The sequence below is a fragment of the Somniosus microcephalus genome, chromosome 9 (assembly GCF_052327205.1).
Source record: "Somniosus microcephalus isolate GS21.2 chromosome 9, FLI_Smic_1.0, whole genome shotgun sequence".
Lineage (NCBI taxonomy): Eukaryota > Metazoa > Chordata > Chondrichthyes > Squaliformes > Somniosidae > Somniosus > Somniosus microcephalus.
Window position 1 is genome coordinate 95467636 of NC_140995.1, and position 14652 is coordinate 95482287.

Sequence of the window (14652 nt, forward strand, 5' to 3'; positions counted from 1 at the left end):
CTCCTGTGCCACTCATCACATCCCCATCACTCTGCCTTCCCTACCCTACTCCTGCACATCCTTACTCACACCAACTTACCTTGCACCTCCACCCATCCCTATCTACATTATCACTTCCCCATCTCACTAGCCACCCCTCACACTCACCCTCATCCTAGTCCAATTAGAACAACTAACAACACACAAGGGTAGGCACTTGGGTGTTTTAGCCAATGGTCATGTAAACTTTCTGTTCATGTGTTGTCAAGCAGTGAAATCCTTATCGTCACCACTTTGCTTTCTTGGACAGATTTGTGTGCACCTTTGAAAGTGTCTTAGTGAGTTACAGTGAATGGTGAGACATAACGTGCACGATTTTGTTACTGGGGCGGGCTGGGGTCGTGTAATCCGCTTTTCGTGTTAGCCACCCGATTCTAAATCGATATGGGAGAAAGAAGCGATTTTAACTTAAGTGGGCAATTGAGTTCCAGCGTGTGGGAAGACATGGCCCAATTAGTTTTTTCAGTCTGAAACTCGCCTCTGATGACGTCATCATTGCTGCTGCATTTAAGGTCTGCAACAAGCCTTGCTTCTTCTGCAGACTGGCAACTTTTTGGCCTTTCATTTTAGAGGGACCTGGAGGCAGAATGACCAGTGAGAGACCTAGGTCTGCTCCCAGGTTTGATGACGTTGCCCTGCAAGCTTTAGTGGAGGGAGCAAGAGCCAATGAAGAGGTGCTCTTCCCTTCTTCAGGGAGGAAGAAGCCTCCCCAGCAGACCAAGGCTGTGTGGATCCAGGTGGCCCAGGAGGTCAACACTTTGTCGATAACCCGCAGAACCTGGCTTCAGTGCAGGAAGAGGTTTCATGACCTTCTGCGCACTGGAAAAGTGAGTATGACTTTCCCATCACCCTCAATCTGATCCCCATTGCCTCTCCTCACCAGCACTCAGCTTTAGCAATCTCTTCCTCCACATCCCACTTGACACTGACATCCATGCATCCTTACCCATTCCCTCTCTCTCTATGGTCACATTCACCTAACTATTCGACTAAGCAGCCCTCACACTCCCTATCACTGTGATGCTATGAAAACAACTTACAACACACAGGGAGGGCCCTTGGTCTTGCCACCTCACTCCATCTTTGTCTCCTTCTAAGCACCTATGCTATGGATTCTCTACACTCACTCCTTCATTCTCACTCAAACTCCACTTGTCTCCCTCATTGCAGGAAAAGAGAGCTCACAATAAGAGGGAAAGCATGAGGACAGGAGGAGGGCAACCCTCAGTAGCCCAGCTCACCCCCTGGGAGGATGCGGTCCTGGAGATCGTGTGAGTGGAGGACGATGCGCAAGTGGGGGACGGACACACAGGTGCATCACAGCAAGCTGGTGACAGAATAGTTTTCCATCTCTCTCATTGACATTGCATGAGTCGCTGATAATGATTCTGAAGCTCTAACAGATAGACTTATGATCATCTGCAATATGCAATGTGCATGTAACCTTGGCATCACATCTCTGACTCTTTCCTTTACTCCCCCACAGGACCATCTCAAACACCCGTCCCCACTAGCCAGGAGGAAGAGCCTGAGCATCCAGACTCCTCAGAGGAAGCTGCAACCTTTGAGGACGCAGCGTCAGCAGGATTCAGCGCACCCAGCACCAGCACAGACACTCACACCTCGGTGGGACCTTCGCGAGATAGAGTAGTGTTGTCACCTGGTGTATCACAGCTCACAAGTGAGCATCAGCAGATGGTGGAGACAGGGACAGCAGTGGAGAGTCCTTGTCGGAGAGTGCAGGACTCTGCCAGCTCAGCTCAGCTCCATGTCGACCCTCTGCCTCTGGGTCCATCCACAAGATCAGTGCTGGAACTCCAGGAACAGATGCAGGAGTCTCTGGCAGGTTTTGTCTCCAGGGTCGCTGTGAGTGTGGAGCGAATGGAGGAGTCAATTGTGAACATGAGCAGAGCCTTTGTGGAGTCATTGGCGCATGAACGCATCACCATGGAAAGGATGCCAACCTCCATGGAGGTGATAAGTCGCCAGAGTGCAGAAACCATGGTGAGTGTTTTGAACAGAATGGTATCTCTGGAGGAGCAATGGTCATCTATTGAACAGAGAAACCATACCTTCATGGAAGTCCTTCTGAGTAGGACTGCCAGTGCAGATACGGGTCCCCATGGTCCCCCCTGATGTGCAGCAAGGTGCTCTCAAGCCACTTGCAAGCGCTGAGGGGGACCTGACCCATGAGAGGGAAGTTGGTGGCAGATATCAAGGAAGTGGGGGTTCCTCTCCAAGCGCTCACACTTCCATGTCATTGCAGAGCCCTCGGTCAGAGCCCCACCAGAGTCCACACCCAACTGAGATTGGTGTCTCAACCCCTGCACAGCCGCAGGAGCAGCAGACTGTTGGCGAGCCCTCACAGGTTCGCAACCCCAGAGGGTGCCCGCCAAAGTTGTCGAGACAGGAACAGCAAGAAAGTGAGCAAGGGGCCTCCACATCTGCTGAAGCCACCGGGGAAGCACCACATAGGAGCACGCGTAAGAGAAAGATACTGCACAAATAGTCACAAGGTAGTCACTTGGGTGAAATTTGATGTTTAATGTTGAAAAGCCATCATAGCTCCTGTAAATAAAAAATCTGATGGCTACTGCTGCAGTTATGGCGTGTGTCATTTCGCTAATGGGACTTCCACACTGAGGGCTTAGGATTACTTGGTATATGCCTCAGTTGAGGAAGCGCTCAGTGAAGGTGGCGAGAGGGGTTTCCCAGGAGGTCACACTGGAGATGGGTGTCAGGCTCCAAACTTCCACAGCTGTGATTATGCCTTCTAAAAGTTCCCCCAGACCTGAGACAACAAAGTCCTGCCACCTGCAAATGATGGCTGATCAAATATCCTATTTAATGGTGGAGCTGCAGCTAACAGTCAGCAATCCAATTGTGCTACCACCAGGTTTCACCGTCGTGTTTCAGAGCAGGCGTGCTTCACGTGGGAAAAGGGTTGAAATCACCAAGGCCTTTCAGAATGGGTTAATAGAGGCAATTTAGTGCTTGTTAAGGGCCTTATGGGCCTATCGAACGGGAGCAGTAAATACGATTTCTTGAAAATTGCTTGGAGGCGAGATGGAGGCTGGGTTGGGCCCACCCGCCACTTTTTGCAATTTTAACACCCCACACGCCTCCATGGCCCTGGGAAATTCGAGCCCAACGTCTCCCCCCCCCCCCCCCCGCCAATGGTGATGAGTGTGGAAGGAATGGCTTGGGCATTGCAGGGATGCTTTATGGTGCTGGCGTGGGGTGCTGCCAACCTAGTGCATCATGTGGCAGCCAGGGTGTACAGTGTTAAGTGAAGCTAATATGGACATGGTGAGGCCATCGCTGGCGTCCTGGGCAGCAATGTGCACAGGTGATGATGCCCTGTGTCCAGTGCAGCATCAGTTGATTGCGGAGAAGGTTGGTGTGGATGTTGGTGCTGCTGGTGTGCCCAGTGATGTTGGTGTTGGGGCTGATCGTGTTAGGATTCTGAGGACTAAGGTGAGATTTTTTCAAGGGCACCAATGCTGATGGAATAAATGGCAGGTGAGGTTGAGATGACAGAAGTAATCTGTCAGTGTTGAGATAGGTTGTTCCAAGGAGGTGACAGTGGATAGAGAGATTACTCCAAACACTTCAAAAGTGCATAAAGCTCAAAGTGGGTTCTAAATACTAAAGGTTGAAGCTTCTGAGATTGGAAAGTGACCAGCTGTAAAATGGCAGGTTTTAACCCACTTTTGTAGCTGTCGCCTATTGAAAGAAATGGAGAGTTGTTCAGAACCCGACATACTTACCTGGCGTGATCCCCAAGCAACGGGAACCTCGTGGAAAACATGTCAAAATGCTTTGTGGCTGGAAAAATGGGGATTTAATTACTTTAAACACCCTCCTAACTAGCACAATTGAATGACCTGCTGCTTAGTGCCGTGTCTGCCAAGTGCAGGCAGAAAAGTCACTTGGGAAACTGATAAGGAGGCGGGTTCAGAGCGGGATACCGCCCCCGCTGTCAATCTTTTTGATTTTGACAGAGGACCTGCCTCCAAACCTGCCCTCTGATCGCCGGCAAAATTTCAGCCTCATGAATCCAAAAGGATTTTTGAGGATGGAGTTTAACACTGTCTACTGCCTAGTAGTTAAATTTAACATTGTTTTTGCTAGTCATCTAGCGTAACAATGGTGTGTTTTATTAATGAAGTTTACAAAACTTAAAGGTCCAAATTCTACTGAGATTCTTTCTGCAGTTCTTTTTCACTAGATCATAAACACGTAAATTGTTGCAAATTCTACAATGTAATGAAACTATCATTTCAAATCAACTTTCAAAGCAATACAGGAATGGAGCTTTCTATCCAACTCAGTTACTGCATGTGGTTGGCAGTTTTTTTTAAAGTTATTAGTAGACCAATGTTAATGGAAAACCTAGAAGGTAGATGGACAACACAGAGAGCAATAATGACAGAGAAAGAATGAAAAATACAACAGCAAAACGGCACAAAGTCCAAGAATTTCCTGGAGAGTTGTGCCATTGCTGCACCTATGTCGTAGAGACCTTTGTACGGTGCAAGAGAAAGAGGAAGTTATGGAGTAAGTGATTGAAGCCATTACTTACGCCACACCATAATTTCCTGGGTCTTTTGCACTGCTCCACAACTGCCCTCACCGAAAACTGTGAGAAGTTAATTATCATAGCTCTGACCCCCATTAAAATCAATGGCAATAGCGAATTACCAGAATTAACGTTTGTTTTCTCATCACTGCCACTCAGACTCAAAAATCATGCAATTGGTGACCTGGCAGCAGCGTGATTTATGTAATAAAACTGATTTCAGTATTGTTAGTGTAAAAGTCCATTTCACACAATCCTGTACCAACTCAGTATTTCAGTGCTGCACCACCAGGCTGATTATTCCCCTACTTAAAAGATAATGGGCCAAACTTTTCTGCAGCAGGGCCTCTAACAGTGTCTGCCATTGGTCAGACTTGCCCCTGCACACTTCAGCTCAAAAAAATGTTGCACACAAAGTTGCTGAAAGTGTGAGCTGATAACGGCGCAGCGAGGGAAACAGGGCATCTGGAGTGTGAGTGAACAGGGAAAGCAACAGGGTATCACCTTAACCAATCAGAACTGAAGGATTCAGAAATAAACACAGGAAGGACTGAGAAGGAAGGTGAATTAAAGGAGATGAATTCAATGTCAAATCAGGTACAGGAAGAAAAATAAAGAGAGGGAAAGAAAGATTGGATTAAGAGAGAGGGTAAGAAGAGACAGAAAGGAAAATAAATTTGAAATTTGATATTTAAAAAAATCTCCCCCAGGTAATTCAAAACCTGAAGGGATGAGACTCCACACTTGTAATAGTTAATTTTCGGTGCCAGAGAGGTTGATTGGCAGGAATTAATAATTATCACATCGTTAAAAGGGTACTTATGCATGTAAATCACAAAATTTAACTTTCTGGGGTGAGTTTAATGAGCAATTAATGGGCAAATACAGCAATTTCCTAAAAGAAGGGTGAGATGCCGTTTTCATGAACCTAACGGCGGAGCAGCACAACTTGCTCAGCAATTTTTGGATATTCACAAGAACATAAGAAATAGGAGCAGGACTAGGCCAATTGGCCCTTCGAGCCTGCTCTGCCGTTCAATAAGATCATGGCTGACCTTCTACCTCACCTCCACTTTCCTGCACTATCCCCATATCCCTTAACATTCAAAATTCTATCGATCTCTGTCTTGAATATACTCAATGACTGTGCCTTCACAGCCCTATGGGGTAGAGAATTCCAAAGATTCCCCACCCTTTGAGTAAAGAAATTTCTCCTCATCTCAGTCCTAAATGACCGACCCCTTATTCTGAGACTCCCCAGCCAGGAAAAACATCCTCCCAACATCTACCCAGTCAAGCCCTGTAAGAATTTTGTATGTTTCGATGAGATCACCTTTCATTCTTCTAAACTCTAGAGAATATAGGTCCAATCTACTCGATCTCTCCTCAGAGGACAATCCCCCCATCCCAGGAATCAGTCTGGTGAACCTTCGTTGCACTCCCTCTATGGCAAGTATATCCTTCCTTAGGTAAGGAGACCAAAACTGTACACAATACTCCAGGTGTGGTCTCACCAGGGCCCTATATAATTGCAGTAAGATGTCTTTACTCTTATACTCAAATCTTCTTGTAATAAAGGCCAACATACCATTTGCTTTCCTAATTGCTTGATGTACCTGTATGTTAACTTTCAGTGATTCGTATACAAGGACACCCAGGTCCCTCTGAACACCAACATTTCTCAATCCCTCACCATTTCAAAAATACTCTGCTTTTCTATTTTTCCTACCAAGGTGGATAACTTCACATTTCTCCACATTATATTCCATTTGCCATGCTCTTGCCCACTCACTTAGCCTGTCTATATCTACTTGAAGCTTCCTTGCATCCTCCTCACAACTTACATTCCCACCGAGCTTTGTATCATCAGTAAACTTGGATATATTACATTTGGATCCCTCATCCAAATCATTGATGTAGATTGTGAATAGCTAAAGCCCAAGCACTGATCCTTGCGGTACCCCACTAGTTACAGCCTGCTAACCCGAAAATGACCTGTTTATTCCTACTCTCTGTTTTCTGTCCCTTCGTATACTGTATTATACTGTATTCGCTGCTCACAATGCAGTCTCCTCTACATTGGGGAGACCAAATGCAGATTGGGTGATTGCTTTGCGGAATACCTCCGTTCAGTCCGTAAGCGTGACCCCGAGCTTCTGGTTGCCTGCCTATTTAATTCCCCACTCCACTCCCACACTGACCTCTCTGTCCTCGACCTCCTACGCTGTTCCAACTATTCCCACCATTCATATTTAACCTCGCATCTGCTCCTCGCCTGAAGTTGCTGTAACATTTACCCATTGATGGCAGTGAGCACCATTAGCCTTGCTATTATTTTGACAGCAAATTTTGGCCCATTACAAGGAAATAAATTGAACTGTGCTGCATAACGTTTCAGAGTCACTAACATAAGGAAATGAGCTGAGCTGCAGCACATTCCGTCACTGGCAATATGATCCAAATGAACTGCAACAAGCAGTTGTGTAATTTGTTAATTTGGTGTGGAAATAGTCACAATCATGAACAAGTTGAATAAGGTTCATGAGGGGATGCTGTTTTAATATTGGAAATCTGTAATATTTGTAACTTTCAGCACCTATATATTTTTGCTAACACATTTGTGTGAAATTAAGTTCTGTAGGATAAAAATAATGCGTTGTCAGATAGATACCTCTGCCCAGTGCATGACAGTGCTGCTGAACTTGAGAGATGACATGACTGACATTGAGGATCATAGCTCGCTCCTTTTATACAAATTAGATATTATACTAGTCATTACAGCTTCTACATACATATGCAACTTGATTGTACAATACCAAGGGCAGAAGCATCACAAGTACAGTGGAATTCTGGCCGATAGACTCACACCTCTTCCAAGTACAATTCAGACCAATTTAAGAATTCCATCATTCCAAATCAAGCTATCACATTGAAGATCCGAGCTTGGAAATTAGATCACACCAGAATCGGGACACGATCCCAGCGCTAAACATGCTCCCAATGAGGCAATTCGCCAGTCACGGTGGGGCGGGAGAGTCCTGGGGTTATGGGGTAGAGGTAGTCAGGAGGGGTGCAAGCGGTGGCCAGCAGCAGCCCGCGGTTTTAATGTGAAGCTGGAAGGAGCACTCCTGTTCTTCCCGTCACCACAATAAGGTAAGTTAAGAACTTTAAACTTACAAAGTACAATTTAAATACTGTGGTGTTTAAAATACGAGTAGCCTCTGACTTATTCTCATGGATTGGTAATTCAGTCATGGTTTTTCACTGCTAAATTTGTAATTCTAAAAGATGGGGTTGGGGAGTGAAGATTGTTATCCTGATTTTGTGCTTCATTACAACAGGAAAGAAATAGTTTCATTTGTGCTTCATATATTTTTATTGCAGATTGACAATTATTTGTTCCTGTATAAAATTCAGGAAGGGAGGGGATAGAGAACAGTTAACAGCTGGTTAATTCATAACTGACTCTAATACTAATATGATATGCACACAGCCATATGAAGAAGCTGTGTTTTGGTAAAATGCTTATTTATCACCGTTTAAACTTTAAATACGGATTTTATATATTTGGTGAAACCTATCTGGTTTGTTATTAGTTTTCACACGTTATAACATTTTGCATATAGAGTCCAGCTGGAAAGTATTACATGGAATGGAGATTTGAGAGCTTCAGTCTCATTCAACTAAAATTAATTCTTACATTTTGAATGTACTCTCCTAGACTAAGCCATGAGCAAACACTGGCCATTGGCTGCACTGCTTCTGATTAGCTGCTATGTTCCCTCTGGCATGTTCTAATTAGATATCCAGGGAATGTTGGCAGGGTGATGGGCTCCAGGATGTAGCATTAGAAAGGAGAAACAAGGTGCACAAAGGATTGGGAGAGACAGATAGCACTAGAGTAAGAAATAGTACAGTATTAGTGTAAGGTTTCGCAAAAATTTCAGAAAATTTCTACAGCCCCCCGAAGATTATTTTTGATTAAAGAAAACCTGGGTGGAATATGCCTTAAAAACCCAGGGTATCAAAATGGCTGTCAGGCCTTGTGGCAGAAGACAAAGACAGCCTCTCCCATCGCTGGCTGACAAAAGGATTTGAAAACACCAGCCTGTGTGAATATGTTGAAGTACTTGAAACTGTCAATCAACTGCAGTTTAGGAAGTTTCACTCACAGGACAAAGGGTTGTTTGTTTATAAGCCCTCTACAATGTTGACTCAAGGGCTTAAGTACTTAAAGCTGTCAATCAGTTGCGGTTGGGCGGTGACCGCAGGACAATGGATTGTTTACAAAGCACTTGAGTGCTGTTGACTGAACACTTAAGGATTCAGTGAGACATTTCAAACTGGTCGCAAACCAGTCAAATGAATGGGAAAACACATTCAAACCCATTACAGTCAATGGGGATAGTTCGGTCCCTTTTGTATAGCCCAGATACATCCAGATTTGGGCGCGAAGACAACGGCTCCCAATGAGGTATAAAGATAGCCCCTCAGGAAGCTATTCTCTCTCTCTCTGCCGCCTCGCCTCCGTGCCCTGCCTACAAGGGGAACAGCTCAACAGCCCGCCCAAAGAAGTGGAATACCAGCAGTTACTTTTGAATTACTGGGGTATCTCTACTTCGGGGCGGTGAAGAATCCAAGACAGACCGCAGGGGCACGGAGCAGGCATTTACTGGTGAGCATGAAACTTTCTGGGCCTTTACAAGGCAACCTAGATAGGTATTAGGGGTGGGAATTAAAGGGGGATTTTGTTAAATTGTGATTTTAGTCAATTTTCCCTCGATGTGTCCATTTCTCCTCCCATTAAGCAAAAGAGTGCTGTATTAAGCAAAGGTGTGCTGCGTTAAGCAAAGGTGTGCTGCGTTAAGCAAAGGTGTGCTGTATTAAGCAAAGGTGTGCTGTATTAAGCAAAGGTGTGTTGTAGTAAGCAAAAGTGTGCTGTATTCATCATTATTTTCAATTTATTCTTTATTTCAATAAATACTGGTCTTCTTTGCACCCAACCATGAGTCTCGTTTTGTCTATATCGCTATTGAAATAAGTCCGGCGGTCAGAACCAGAAAAAAGGGAGCGATTCGAAACCGCACGGGGCTCTGGAGCAGCTCAGATACTTCTGACTGGCCAGAGACAATAACCCCAGTAACCCCCCCGTTTCTACAAAATGGCAACCGCGGCAGGACCGTCGGCAACAGTATGCGATGTAGCAGACGGTGGTTTGGATCTGGAGAGAGCAGCAGTTATTGGGTTTCTTTTTATCCCACTGATCTGTTTGTGGTTAGGTTCCCGCAGGCTTAGGGAAGTTAGAGCAGAGAGTTGGGATAAAGAAAGGGAGATTGAAGAATACCAGGCCAAGATAGAGCGCCTGGTGGTCCAGTTTAGTGAGGGCAAAAGCCACACGAGGTATGAATTAGAGTACCTGAAGTGCCTAGTTGCAGAGGCCAAGAGCAATGAGATGAGGGTGCGGGAGGAGAACGCCCGCCTCATACAAGAAGTAAAAGAGCAGGAGGAAAAGGTTAGGGAGGTAAAGGCAGCATATAAGCTGGCCTGCGACCAAGGGTTTTAGGAAGTAGATCATGGCCCCTGTAGGGAAGAGATAGAAAGCTTGAATATGGCTTTAAAGAGGGCAAAGGGGACGATATGTCTTATCAGGCCGAAGACAGGTCAGTCGGATTTTACCGACAACCCTAATAGAACCGTCCCACAGGCAACACCCAGAACAAAGTTGGTCAGGGAATCAGAGGCCCCACGACCGCCACCCACAGCTCCGAGCTTTCAGGAGCTCTGGCAGCAAAGGGGGGTGGAGGATGAGGTGGTAGAGGAAGCACAGCAGGCCCCGCTAGATAGGCTGGGACCAGGACCAGTGTACCCACTCTGACAACGGAGATACGGTCCGCCCGTTGATGAAGATGACCCAGGGGGGCCATCCAGAATCAGTTTGTGGTGCCGTATGGCACCTACCAGCTCAGGGACATGGTTAGCCACATTCCCAAGCTCACTAAAAAGGGAGACCCCTCACTGCACTTCAGGGAGATAGAACAAGCAGCTTGTGTTAATGACTGCGATGACGTAGAGCAAGCAAAAATGCTGCTGTTTTCCCTGGGAGGTGATCTCCTCCAGGCGCTATCTGGCGAGTGCAAAAGGGGGCAGAAGGATTATGAGGATCTGAAGAATGAGATATTGGAGGCCATGGGACTGAATGATGGTAGTCCGTTCACCCAGGTAGAAAGAACGGTGCAGCTCCCAGGGGATTCCCCGCAGGCGTTCGCAGACAGGCTGTGGCCAGTCTACCAGAGCGCATGCCCGGGAATGCCAGGGCAGGCAGCACTGAACCCAGTCCAATTGACTCACTGGCTCCGTTGTCTTATGACAAACAGCCTACCCCAGATCCAAGCCCAGGTCGCGGCTTGGTTTGACCCCCGAAACCCCCAGACCACCTGATGCACTATCAACAACACCAAAGACTACGAGTTGAACTTATACGAAGTAGGCTTTTATTGACTAAGAACTGGAGCATGCCTCTGCTAGTGGATCCATCCTAAGAGCTCCCGGGGGAAGGGTGGTGAGTCACCTTTATACCCGGGCTTAGGGGTGGAGCCAGGGGCAGAGACATGCCCGGACTTGTACAGAGTTAACAGTGGTTTACCACACAGACATGTACAGGGTTAGCAGTGGTTTACCACATTCACCCCTCGTTTAAAAAAGAGTCCGGCGGGGTGAAGTGTTTCAAAAGTTCGTATATGAAGGTCTCTCCAGGGGTCTTGTCTGCCGTAATGATCTTCGTGGTGCCGGTTGCGGCGGTTCTTTGCCCGCGGCCGCTTCTCGCGTGGGATGGAGCACTGGCGTGTCGTCCTCTCGGGGTAGGGATGGCACCGGCATGTCGTCAGTTCATGGTAGACACCCCGGTGGTGCGTTGTGGGAATTGGTGGTGGGTGGAGGTAGTGGATGGTGATCGATGGTGTTTCGGGTGGTACCTGAGGGTGCGAGGTCTCGAATTGAGACTGTGTCCTCCCGCCCGTCAGGATACGCCACGTAGGCGTACTGTGGGTTGGCGTGGAGGAGGTGAACCTTTTCGGCCAGGGGGTCCGTCTTATGGCTCCTCACATGTTTCCTGAGCAGGACGGGTCCCGGAGATGTCAGCCATGGCGGTAGTGATGTCCCCGAGGTGGATTTCCTGGGGAAGACGAACATCTTCTCGTGAGGGGTGGCGTTTGTGGCAGTACAGAGCAGTGATCGTATGGAGTGGAGCACATCGGGGAGGACATCTTGCCAGCGGGAGATTGGGAGGTCCTTGGATTTTAGGGCGAGCATGGCGGTCTTCCACACCGTTGCGTTCTCCCTCTCTACCTGTCCGTTACCCCGGGGGTTGTAACTGGTAGTCCTGCTCGTGGCTATGCCCTTCTCGAGCAGGTACTGGCGCAGCTCGTCGCTCATGAACGACGAGCCCCTGTCGCTGTGGATGTAATTGGGGAAGCCAAATATGGCGAACAGGTCGTTGAGGCACCTGATGACTGTGGCGCTGGTCATGTCCGGGCAGGGGATGGCGAAGGGGAAACGGGAGTACTCATCAATAATATTGAGGAAGTACGTGTTGCGGTCAGAGGAGGGAAGGGGCCCCTTGAAATCGACGCTGAGACGTTCAAAGGGGCGGGTGGCTTTAATCAGGTGTGCCCTGTCTGGCCTATAAAAATGCGGTTTGCATTCGGCGCAGACCTGGCAGTTCCTGGTCATGGTCCTGACCTCCTCGATGGAGTAAGGCAGGTTGCGAGCTTTAATAAAATGGAAGAACCTGGTGACCCCCGGGTGGCAGAGATCATTGTGGAGGGTTCGTAGCCTATCGACTTCTGCATTGGCACATGTCCCACGGGATAGGGCGTCTGGGGGCTCATTAAGTTTCCCGGGCCGGTATAAGATATCGTAGTTGTAGGTGGATAACTCGATCCTCCACCGCAATATCTTATCATTTTTGATTTGCCCCCTTTGTCTGTTGTTAAACATAAATGCTACTGACCGTTGGTCAGTGAGCAGGGTGAAACGTTTACCGGCCAGGTAATGCCTCCAGTGCCGTACAGCCTCCACTATCGCCTGGGCCTCCTTCTCGACTGAGGAGTGTCGAATTTCGGGGCCCTGGAGGGTCCGTGAAAAGAAGGCCATGGGTCTCCCCGCCTGGTTAAGGGTTGCGGCTAGGGCGAAGTTGGATGCATCGCTCTCCACTTGGAAAGGGATGGACTCATCCACTGTGTGCATTGTGGCCTTCGCAATGTCCTCTTTTATGAGGGTGAAGGCCGCATGGGCCTCTGCCGTCAGGGGGAAGGAGGTTGACTTGATGAGGGGCCGGGCTTTGTCCGCATAGTTGGGCACCCACTGGGCGTAGTAAGAGAAGAACCCTAGGCATCTCTTCAGGGCTTTTAGGCAGTGGGGGAGGGGTAGTTCCAGGAGGGGGCGCATTCGGTCGGGGTCGGGGCCGATGACTCCGTTTTCCACCACGCAGCCAAGAATAGCGAGGCGCGTGGTGCGGAACATACATTTTTCTTTGTTGTATGTCAGATTCAGCCGTTGGGCCGTACGGAGGAATTTTTCTAGGTTGGCGTCGTGGTCATGCCGGTCATGGCCGCAGATGGTGACGTTGTCTAGATAGGGGAAGGTGGCCTGCAGCGCGTTCTGGTCAACCATCCGGTCCATCTCCCTTTGGAAGACCGAGACCCCGTTGGTGACGCCGAAGGGGACTCGGAGGAAGTGGTAGAGGCGACCGTCAGCCTCGAAGGCCGTGTACTGGCGGTCCTCAGGCCTGATGGGGAGCTGGTGGTATGCCGACTTCAGATCAATCGTCGAGAATACCCGGTATTGTGCTATCTGGTTGACCATGTCAGATATGCGGGGAAGTGGGTATGTGTCTAATTGCGTGTATCGATTGATCGTCTGGCTGTAATCAATAACCAGGCACTGTTTTTCGCCGGTCTTCACTACCACCACTTGGGCTCGCCATGGGCTGGTGCTGCCCTCGATAATCCCTTCCCTCGGGAGTCTTTCTACTTCTGATTTAATAAAGCTCCTACCCCCGGCACTGTACCGCCTGCTTTTAGTAGCAATTGGCTTGCAGTCTTTGGCGAGGTTAGCGAACAACGGGGGGGGGGGGGGTTTGACCTTCAGGGTGGACAGGCTGCATACTTTGCGCGGCGCCGTGTTTAAATTCTGCCAGCTGCAGACTGTAAGTGGGGGCAGGGGCCTGCCATATGCCATCGTGACGCTCTCCAGATGGCACTGGAAGTCTAATCCTAGCAGTACGGGAGCGCAGAGCTGTGGCAGGACGAGGAATTAAAAATCTCTGTACTCCACGCCGTTCACTGTCAGAGTCGCTACACAGTAGCCGCCGACGTCCGCCATATGGGACTTTGAGGCCATAAAGACCCGGTGGCGTGTGGGCATAACCGATAGGGAGTAGCGTCGCACCGTGTCGTGGTGGATGAAGCTCTCCGTGCTTCTGCAGTCGAAAAGGCAATTTGTGGCATGGCCATTTACCTTTACGTTCATCATGGACCTGGCTAGTTGATGGGGCCTAGATTGGTCCAGGCTGATGGAGGCCATCGTCGAGGTTGGTGGGTCGCTGCAGTATTCGCCCGCGCCGGGGGCCTGGTCCCGAAATGGTGTCCAAGATGGCGGCTCCCCCGCGGCTGGTGGTGCCCAAAATGGCGGCCCGCACGGCTCACATGTGGTTGGTGGGGGTCCAAAATGGCGGCCTGCACGGTTCACATGCGGCGCTGCTGGAATTGGGGGTTGATTTCGCCCTGCACACTCTCGTGTAGTGGCCTTTCTTGCCGCATTTGGAGCAGGTTGCGTCCTTTGCTGGGCATTGCTGTCTGGGGTGCTTGGCCTGGCCGCAGAAGTAGCATTTCTGGCCTCTGGTCATTGCAGCTGTAGTTGGGCTGCTGGCGGCTTGTGGCCTTACCGGGTCCCAAGATGGCTGCTCCCGTGACATCCACGTGGTCATCCGATCAGGGGGGTAGGCGTCCATGTTCTGGAGGGCCACGTCTAAC